General features: G+C 42.5%; 1 non-coding gene across 1 annotated transcript; it reads right to left on the bottom strand.

The window, feature by feature from the left end:
* Positions 1 to 5,097: 5,097 nt before the first annotated feature.
* LOC132211657 (U6 spliceosomal RNA) lies at positions 5,098 to 5,204 on the bottom strand. The gene has a single exon (XR_009447542.1). It is a non-coding gene; the product is annotated as a U6 spliceosomal RNA (small nuclear RNA).
* Positions 5,205 to 9,350: the final 4,146 nt, after the last annotated feature.

Raw genomic sequence — 9,350 nt, 5'->3', positions numbered from 1 at the left:
CAAGTCAGAAGCTAGGATGTAGCCAGCACCCAGGAAGTCCCTCATGGACCCCTTTCTCCATCACACCCTTCCTCAGCAAAGACGAGGAGCCATGAGCCTCACTCTTACGGCATCCACATCCTTGCTTTTCTTTACAGTGCTGCCAGTGGGGTAGCATCCCTGAATGATATAATTTAGTTTCACTGAGTCCAAGTTTGGTATGAGCTTTCTAGAAATGAAGTCCAAACTTCCATATTCTATCATCTTGCTTCTTTTACTCAACATTGTGTTGGTAATTCCCCTGTTGTTGCAGCTCTGGTTTCATACTTTCTGTTGCTGTACAGTATTTCATTGTATAATATGCCACCATTGATTTTATTAGTTTTCCCAAAGAGCCAGATTTTGGCTTTATTAATCCTTTCTATTGCACCTTCATTTTTCTAGTTCATTTATTTCTGCTCTTACTGTTATTATTGCTTTTCTTCTGTTTCCTTTGGGTTTAATTTGCTGTTCCTTTTCTAACTTCTCCATATAGACACTCAGCTCCTATCTTTATGGATTTGGACTTTCTTTTCTAAAATACATATTTAAGACTATAAATTTCTCTTTAAGCAGTACTTTAGCTGTATCTGACAAGTGTTGATATGCTTTGCTAAATACGTTTTATCATTTCCATTATGATTGACAGTTTGACCTCTGAATTGTTTAGAAATGTATTCCTTAATTTACAAACATATAAGGGATTTCTGAATTTTTTCTAATTGACTTCTAGCTTAATTGCCTTGAAGTCAGAGGTCAACATGAACCAAAACCATTATGGCTCAATATTTTGAAATTAAGATTTGCTCTGTGATCCATTATCTGGTCAATTTCTACAAATGTTTCCTGTGACTTAAAAGTATGTGTATTTTGAAGTTGTTTGCTACACTTTTTTAAAAAATGTGTAACATTTAGTTGGAATACACACATACACACACACACACACACACATATATATACATATAATATGTAAAATATATATAAATACAGGCTGTCTCAAAAAATGTGTATACACTTTAACAGCTGATAGCTCAATTTTGAAAATGAAATGGAGTTTAATAAACACTGCTTTTATAATTATTTAAAGTGTATTTATACATTTTTTGGTATACCCTGTATATAAATTTAATATATATTAATATTTTTTGCTTGTTCAATTACTAAGAGGGAGGTGGTACATTAAAATCTCCCCCAATGATTGTTCATTTCTTCTTTTAATTCTACACATTTTGAGTCATATATTTTCACTTATTAGGTATATACAAAGTAGGAATTTTTATATCTTTCTGATGAATTGAGCCTTTATCATTATGAAATGACCCTCTTTATTTCAAGGGATGCTTTTTTTTTGCCATTTGATACCAGTGACACAGGTTCTTTCTGGTTAGTATTTTCATAGTTTATCATTCCTTCCTTTTACTTTCAACCTTTCTTATTCTTTTATTTTAATGTGTCTCTTAGGACCAAATATTAGTTGTATTTTTAAATCCAGCTTGTCAATATTTATACTTTAATAGGAACATTTAGTTCATTTATATGTAATGATAGTTAATGAGATATTTAAGCTAAACCTACCATATTATTTTGTGTTTTCTATTTTCTGGCTCATCATATATATTTTTTCTTCCTTTTCATCTTCCTTACCATCTTTTCTCTCAACTTGTTTTTCTGTGTTTTGTTGTGGGGTTTTTTTTTTAGACATATCTATAGGTAACTGATATTTCTTCAGTTATAATCTCTATTGAACTTATCAATGGAATTTTAAATTTTGACTTCTATTGCTTTATTTTTCAGTCCTAGAATTTTTATTTAATTCTCTTTTAAACTTCCTACATCAATTCCCTGCTCAGATGGTCAGACTTGGCATTTGTTTCCTTAAATCTAGTAAGCACTATTGTTTTGCAGCCCGTGGCTGATCATCGAAATATCTGACACCTCACAGGTCTGTTCTATTGTCTGTTATTTATTATAGCGCTTACGCATGGTGCTTCATTTCCTTGTGTGACTGGTTATCTTTGGGTGCTGGGGATTGTATTTTCAAATCATTGTAGGAGTACTTTGAAGCCTAAGACTATAGTGTTTTCCTTTAGAGGGGATCTCAACTGGCTTCTTCTACCAGATGCATGCATAGTGGGCACTGGCCATTGGGACCAGTTTAATCCAAGTTCAAAGCTTGAGATTTCCTGGCCCATCTAGCTGAGGGAAAGCTGGACTACAAGTCCAGGTGAGGGTGGCTCACCTGAAGTTTACCCTTACGTACCAGGCGGGTGGACTTATATGGGATCTCAGCTTAAAGCGGAAACTGCTCTATCTCTGCCCCCATTTTTGGTGGGCATGGACTTCTAGTGTCTGACTTTCTGAGGCCACCAAACTGCAGTTTTGTTTCATCGCTGTTTCTTCTGAATCAGCAGGTATCCCAGGTAACTTGGGCTGACTTCGTGGGGTTCTCGTGTTCTCACACGTATCCATCTGACATTTTCTCACGGGCTTATTGGCTCTTTGATGCTTACAAGATTTTAAATATATTCTGTCCAGCTTTTAAAAGTATAAGTACATTATATTATATTTAAAAATGTTACAGCTGCACTACAGGAAAGTATAATTTTGGTGTTCTGGCTTTAAGTCCTGCCCATTACATGTCCTTTGGGTGAAATGCATCTTTCTGGTTTTTAACTTTGTTCCGCCTTTTTTTTTTTTTATATATTTTTTAATCTTTATTGTTCAGATTATTACATTTGTTCCTCTTTCCCCCCCCCCCCATAACTCCCCTCCTCTCAGTTCCCGCCCCACCCTCCGCCCTCACTCCCCACCCACTGTCCTCATCCATAGGTGCACGATTTTTGTCCAGTCTCTTCCCGAATCTACCACACCCCTTTCCCCCCCAAGAATAGTCAGTCCATTCCCTTTCTATGTCCCTGATTCTATTATAATCACCAGTTCATTCTGTTCATCAGATTATTTATTCACTTGATTCTTAGATTCACTTGTTGATAGATGCATATTTGTTGTTCATAATTTGTATCTTTACCTTTTTCTTCCTCTTCCTCTTCTTAAAGGATACCTTTCAGTATTTCATATAATTCTGGTTTGGTGGTGATGAACTTCTTTAGCTTTTCCTTATCTGTGAAGCTCTTTATCTGACCTTCAATTCTGAATGATAGCTTTGCTGGATAAAGTAATCGTGGTTGTAGGTTCTTGGTATTCATCACTTTGAATATTTCTTGCCATTCCCTTCTGGCCTGCAAAGTTTCTGTTGAGAAATCAGCTGACAGTCGTATGGGTATTCCCTTGTAGGTAAGTGGGTTTCTTTCTCTTGCTGCTTTTAAGATTCTCTCTTTGTCTTTGCTCTTGGCATTTTAATTATGATGTGTCTTGGTGTGGTCCTCTTTGGATTCCTTTTGTTTGGGGTTCTCCGCGCTTCTTGGACCTGTAAGTCCATTTCTTTCACCAGGTGGGGGAAGTTTTCTGTCATTATTTCTTCAAATAGGTTTTCAATATCTTGGTCTCTCTCATCTTCTGGCACCCCTATAATTCTGATGTTGGTACGCTTGAAGCTGTCCCAGAGGCTCCTTACACTATCCTCGCATTTTTGGATTCTTTTTTCATTTTGCTTTTTCGGTTGGGTGTTTTTTGCTTCCTCGCATTTCAAATCATTGACTTGATTCTTGCGCTCCTCTGGTCTGCTGTCGGGAGTCTGTATAATATTCGTTATTTCAGTCCGTGTATGCTTAATTTCTAGTTGGTTCCCCAATATAACATCGAGGGTCTCATTAGATTTCTTGAGGATCTCACAACATTTATCGGCGGTCTCACCAGTCTTTTCGAGGGCCTTACTAAGTTTATCGGCAGCTTCTAGACAGTTCTTAAGAGACCTTAAAAGTGTGGTTCTGAACTCAATATCCTCCATTGACAGTTTTGTCCTGTTTCTTTGTCTCCGCATTTTTTATGCTTTCTTGGTGCACCCCCTAGTGGTCTTTGTGCACAGTCTTGTTGCCTTTAAGCCTTGATTGATGTCGGCAATACCGGGGGTGAGTTGACCTCCAGGCTAACTGGCTATGAGAGTCTGCTGGGTCTGCAGTGGGAGGGCTTCTGTGCTGGATCTCTAAGGCGGTGCTAATCTAGCGTTTGCCTGAGGCTATCCAGCAAATGGTTCTGCGCAGGGCTTGGGCGGGGCGGGTCCCAGGGGATCTACAGGGCTGGCCGGAGCGAGCAGTTATGGCTGCTCTCAGTTCCTTCCCCAGGGGCTCTGCCTCTCAGAGTCCCAGCAATGGCTGCAAACCTCGGAGAGAAAGCTGCCTTCGAGTTCCAACCGAAGCCAGACAGTCCCGCTTCTCCCGTTTGAGTCTTGCTCCCCAGAGACTCGCTCGGATCTGGAGCTCAGAGTCTGAAACTCCCTCCCGATTGAAAACAACAACTGCGCCCTCCTCCGCCAGCCCGCTTGCGCGCGCACTCCGCACCTGAGTATTTCACTTCAGCACTGCGCCTCCTCTGAGTCTGGGTATGATATTCTCTTTCCTCCTAGTTGTAGAATTTCCACTTAGCCAGCCTTCCTGTGGTTTTGGATGATGTCCGTTCTGTCCTTTAGTTATATCTCTGAAGTGGTTGTTTGAGGCAGCGATCTCCTGCGTTAACCTACGCCGCCATCTTGGTTTCTCTTGTTCCGCTTTTTTAGGTCAGTGACTAACACACGCTTTGCTTCTGCCGCCTTGCAGGAAGACTGGACGTGGCACTTTGCCATGTCTGTGTCCCTGACAGAATCATATGGACACTGTGTTCTCCTACCAGCAGGGTTTGGCCTTGTGGTGGCTGGATTTTTACTAATATCTGGGGTTTTAATTGGTGATTAGATTGACAGGAAACCAAGAAATAGAGATAATACTCTTATCTATGGCATATACAACAATGTGGTGAATTATGATCTCACTTGCTCTTTTGGTTTATTTAGTGAAATGAAACACAGATCTGAACATAAGAGCAACAGAGTACAGCTTTTAAAAACTGGAAATAGACTTATTCATCTTCGTGTCACTCTCTGGTACTACATTTTATTTTTATTTCTTATTTTTATTTTTATTTTTTTAAAATATGGAACACTTCACGAATTTGCGTGTCATCCTTGCACAGGGGCCATGCTAATCTTCTCTGTATTGTTCCAATTTTAGTGTATGTGCTGCTGAAGCGAGCACTCTGGTACTACATTTTAAATATTTTAATGTAGTGTGTAGGTTCTTTCCCATCGCAGATTTTTAATATCAAATTCCTTATTTTAAAAGAATTCTGGTATTACCTATGTACAAGATACTCTCGTGTCATTTTTCTTAAAGGCAATTTCTAGGTGTCCGAGATATCTTTGTACCAAGTAATCTGTCTAGACTAGGGATTAATATCTGGAGACTTATTTGTTCAAATGTAGATCTCCCTTTAGCTCTTGGCTCTACTATCTTTGAAACCCTCCTTTCTCCAGTGAGAATGTAAAATTTCCCATGTTTTCCCTTCTCTTCTGATGACTAGTCAACCTGATTGTTCTCTGTCCACCGAGAAGGCTTGGAAAGGCATTCTCTGGAGCCACACTCTTCAGAAGGATAATTGACTTAGACTCTGGAGTATTGGTTCTTAGGCCGTATTGATAACTTCAATCACAAATCAACTCGAGAAGCGTGTGATATAGCAGTAGGAAATTTTAAGTCCTTTCACTTTTCTGGTATCCTGCTTTTTGTGTCGTCTTTCTCTCAAAGTCTGTTTTCGTTTACTTGCAAAGCCCAGTTTTTTTTCCTGTTTTCGTTGCAAAGGCTTTGCCTCCAGTGAGCCCATGAGCCTGGTCTGTGCCTCCTGCTCAAGCCTGCAGTTGCTGATAGAAGCAAGACCACGGTTGGCACAGCAATTTGGGTCAATGCAGTTACTCTGCATCAAACAATGAGGTGGCTGCAACCTGAATCTGAAAACCAAGAGTAAATAGTGTTTCCATCCGCAGTTGCTCATGCCTCGCTCTTCACTCTGAATGCCTCCGTAGCCGCTGGCTGTGTTGTGCTGATGCTGGTATTCTCCTACTGAGGGGAGACGACGCAGACCTGGCACGGCTGCTTCTGGTTCGCTGTGAGTGTCCCCACATCCCCCTGGCTCCACCAGAGTGGATGTCGGAGGTGAGGCCTGAGTGCCCGTCAGTGAGTCAGCTCTGCACCGCCCTGCTCGCTGGTTTCGGATCTGGCTAGTCTTTGCCACTGTTCTCCTCACCCCTAATTTGTGAATCAGAGCCCAAATTCCACAGACATGAAGTCAATAGAACAGCAAAGTCTCTGTCTGCAAAGTGCAAATTAGCATCGGATCTGGTGCCGACGGGGTGGGGAGAAGAAAACGCTTAGAATCAACACAATAACGCCGGGCTCCAAACCTACATTGAACCTCTTTCTCTCAAAGGTTTTTGTGTTCGTTTAGCTCGCCCGCCCTCGGGCTGTCAGATAAGTAACTGTATGTACCACATGGGCCGAGGAAGTACCCTGGCACTCTGGCAAACCGGGCCGGCAGTGCTGACCATCGCCATCCAGCGGGGCTGGATGGTGAGCCTCACAGCCGACAACAGAGGCCAGCTGGCTGGTGAGCTGTGCCGCCCTGGGCATCGCGGGTCCTCGGGTCCAAGAAGTAGGCCTGGCTCAGGGAACACGGTTGATGAGCCAGCCAATCAGGTCTCTGAGCGAGGCAGCAAAGAAGAGAGGGCACTTGGAGTCCAACAGGCCTAGATTTGAATCCAGCTAAAACCAGCTATGGCTCGTACCAGCTGCGAGTCACTTAACTTGTCCAGACTTCACTTTCCTCATCTCTACAGTGGGAGGAATAATGACCACTCCCTTCCCGCTTCCGCCAGCCCAGCTTGGGGTTGGTAAAGCGCCTGGCACTATATTTGCTCACAGGAAGCACTTAAGAAAGGGATGATATTGTTGTTATCAAAGGGATAAATAAATGGTACTTTGAGGAACCAAGCCCCTCAAAATACATCACAGAAGTTGCTTGGCCATTTTAGAGCTAGAAAAGCAGTGCACTAACAGCATTTTCAAATTCTGGCCAGTGGTACGCTTCCACATCCCCCACCCCCAAATTCAACCCCAAATGTGACGGTGGATCTTCACTTATGTGACAGTGAGAGGCAGAATTTTTTTCAGTAATGGAGCTAAATGGAAGAATCTGGCATCTTCTTTCTTTTTCCTTCGTTTATGAAACTTGGATCTTTCACGCTGCGATGTGTTCAAATTGCCAACTTAAAGCGGGAGCTCGTGGCCCACCCTGCGTTTGTGCAGTTGGTCCCCTCCGCTAGAAAATGTTCGTGAGCGCTGAGAGCCAAGATAAAGGAAGCTATTGTGGGGGAGTCTATTAAAATATACTTCTTACAAAGCCCCTTATAATCATGCTTTCTTTTAAATTGCACTTCTTTGGCTGTCGTGTGGCTTAAATAACACCATCCAAAATAAACGGCTCTGTGGTAAGAGCCGGGTGACGCGGCGTTGAAAGTATCCTCGGTTTCTGGGGAAAAGAAAATCTTTCTAGTCTCTGATAATTCATCTTAAAGAAGTCTAAAATACAGCACAGATTCCGGTTTGAGGTTCATTATAATTTTAAAAATGATCTTGTACATATATTCTTCAATGAAGGTAGAAGAGTTAAGAGCAAAAGCTTTGGAGTCAGACTGCCTGGGTTGAAATCTCAGCTTCTCCTTTTCCCGTCTCTGTGACCTTAAGCAAATAACTTCATCTCTTTGTGCCTCAATTTCCTAACCTGTAAAAGGGAGATACCATCAACTTCTGAGAGTTGTGAGGATTAAGTGGGACAAATACATGTAGGAGGCTTAGAACTCTGTGCCTGGCAGAGTAAGTATTCAGCCAATTCTGTCCTTTATCTCCATTCTGTCAACATGCTGGTCATAATAATGTCTATTGATATTATTGTAGTTGTTAAGACAGCACGGTGTGATAGGAAAGAGTGCTGAGACAGGAGTTGAAGTAATTAGCTCCACCAAACCTAGTGTCTCCAATCCTCAGTTTACCCATTTTTAATTGTTCAGGTTCCCACAACTGATCCTAAGGCCTTTTCCAGGTTGAAAAATCCTCTGACTGATTAATCTATAGTTAGACTGAAAGGAACCTTTCTTGTTTCCGCCATTGTTCACCCAGTGCATGGGTCACTAAGCCAGCAAATGCACGGCATTTTTTCCCAGGAGGAAGGATGGCAATCCAGTGGCTCGCAATGTTTCCTTCCTCTCACGTACAGGGCCAAGGGAGGCGGTCCGGCGGCTGGACCAGATCATCAATATATTTGCTCCCCTGTCCGTGGGCCAGGTGTTGACATGGGCATCTCCTGTGATCGGTGGTGGTTTCGTTTTTGGATGGAACTTGGTTTCCCTTCTTGTAGAGTTCCTGTTTCTGTCCAGGGTTTACCAGCGAGTTCCCCAGCTGGCTGTAAAATCCCAGCAACAGGCTGGGGGGCCTTCCTAGAAAGGCAACAGGAGGCTGTGGACATTCAAGGTAATTCAAACTCAGAGACGGCTTTTGTTTTTTCTCTCCTTTATATCAGTGTTCTGTGTCTTCTTTCCAGTGCTGTGTCTGAGCATAATCTCAACTGGAGAAAAAACACATTAATTTTTTTTTTGTAAAAAAAGGTGCATTGATGTATGTGTTACTACTGATGGTGGGTGCAGCCCCCAGGGGCCCTCTCAGAGACTCTGTTGGGCATACCTCCGAATTCTCTCACCAGGCGCCAAGGAAACTGGGGTGTTTCTCCACCGAGTCTTGTCACTCATCAGTCGAAGGTTGTTCATAGGGACATTGACCTCTGTGCACGTTCAGCCTGCCCTTATGTCCCTGTGGCTGGAGAGAGGCCCTCTGGCAGAGACCCTGGTGCCCGGGAGAGGAAGCCATTGATGCACACAGGACTTGTCCAATAAAGAAGCAGATGGGGGTAGGAATGAGCTGAGGGTGTTTGGGCAGGGCACTGACATAAAATTTATTTGGATTTTATCTTAGGTGAAATGGACCCTTGGGAAGCCACTGATGGATTCTTAAAAAAACCTAAAACTTTGGCCCTAGCTGGCTTGACTCAGTGGATAGAGCATTGGCCTGTGAACTAAAGGGTCCCAGGTTTGATTCTGGTCAAGGGCACATGCCTGGGTTACAGGCTCAATCTCCAGTAGGGGGTGTGCTGGAGGCAGCCAATCAATGATCCTCTCTCATCATTGATCTCTCTCTCTCTCTCTCTCTCTCTCTCTCTCTCTCTCTCTCTCCCCTCCATTCCTCTCTGAAATCAATTAAAAAAAAAAAAAGAAATGGGTGGAGTGGGAAATGTGGTGA

Source organism: Myotis daubentonii, chromosome 10 (assembly GCF_963259705.1).
Source record: "Myotis daubentonii chromosome 10, mMyoDau2.1, whole genome shotgun sequence".
Lineage (NCBI taxonomy): Eukaryota > Metazoa > Chordata > Mammalia > Chiroptera > Vespertilionidae > Myotis > Myotis daubentonii.
Note: the sequence above shows the minus strand (reverse complement) of the source record. Positions and strands in the feature narration are given on the sequence as shown.